Genomic DNA, 209 nt, shown 5'->3' with positions numbered 1-209 from the left:
AAAAAAAAAAAAATGCACAGACTGCAGTGGTAGTGCATGCCTGTAGCCCCAGCATTTGAGAGGCTGAGGCAGGGAGATCACTGGAAGGCTAAGGTTAGTCTGGGCTATATAGTAAGTTCAAGGCCAGCCTGAACTACATGGTGAGACCCTGTCTCAAAAACCAAACAAACAAAACAACAACAACAACAACAACAACAACAACAACAACA

The sequence above is a fragment of the Octodon degus genome, unplaced genomic scaffold (genome assembly GCF_000260255.1).
Source record: "Octodon degus isolate 3935 unplaced genomic scaffold, OctDeg1.0 scaffold00037, whole genome shotgun sequence".
Lineage (NCBI taxonomy): Eukaryota > Metazoa > Chordata > Mammalia > Rodentia > Octodontidae > Octodon > Octodon degus.
The sequence above is the reverse complement of the archived record's forward strand: the minus strand, read 5'-3'. Positions refer to the sequence as shown.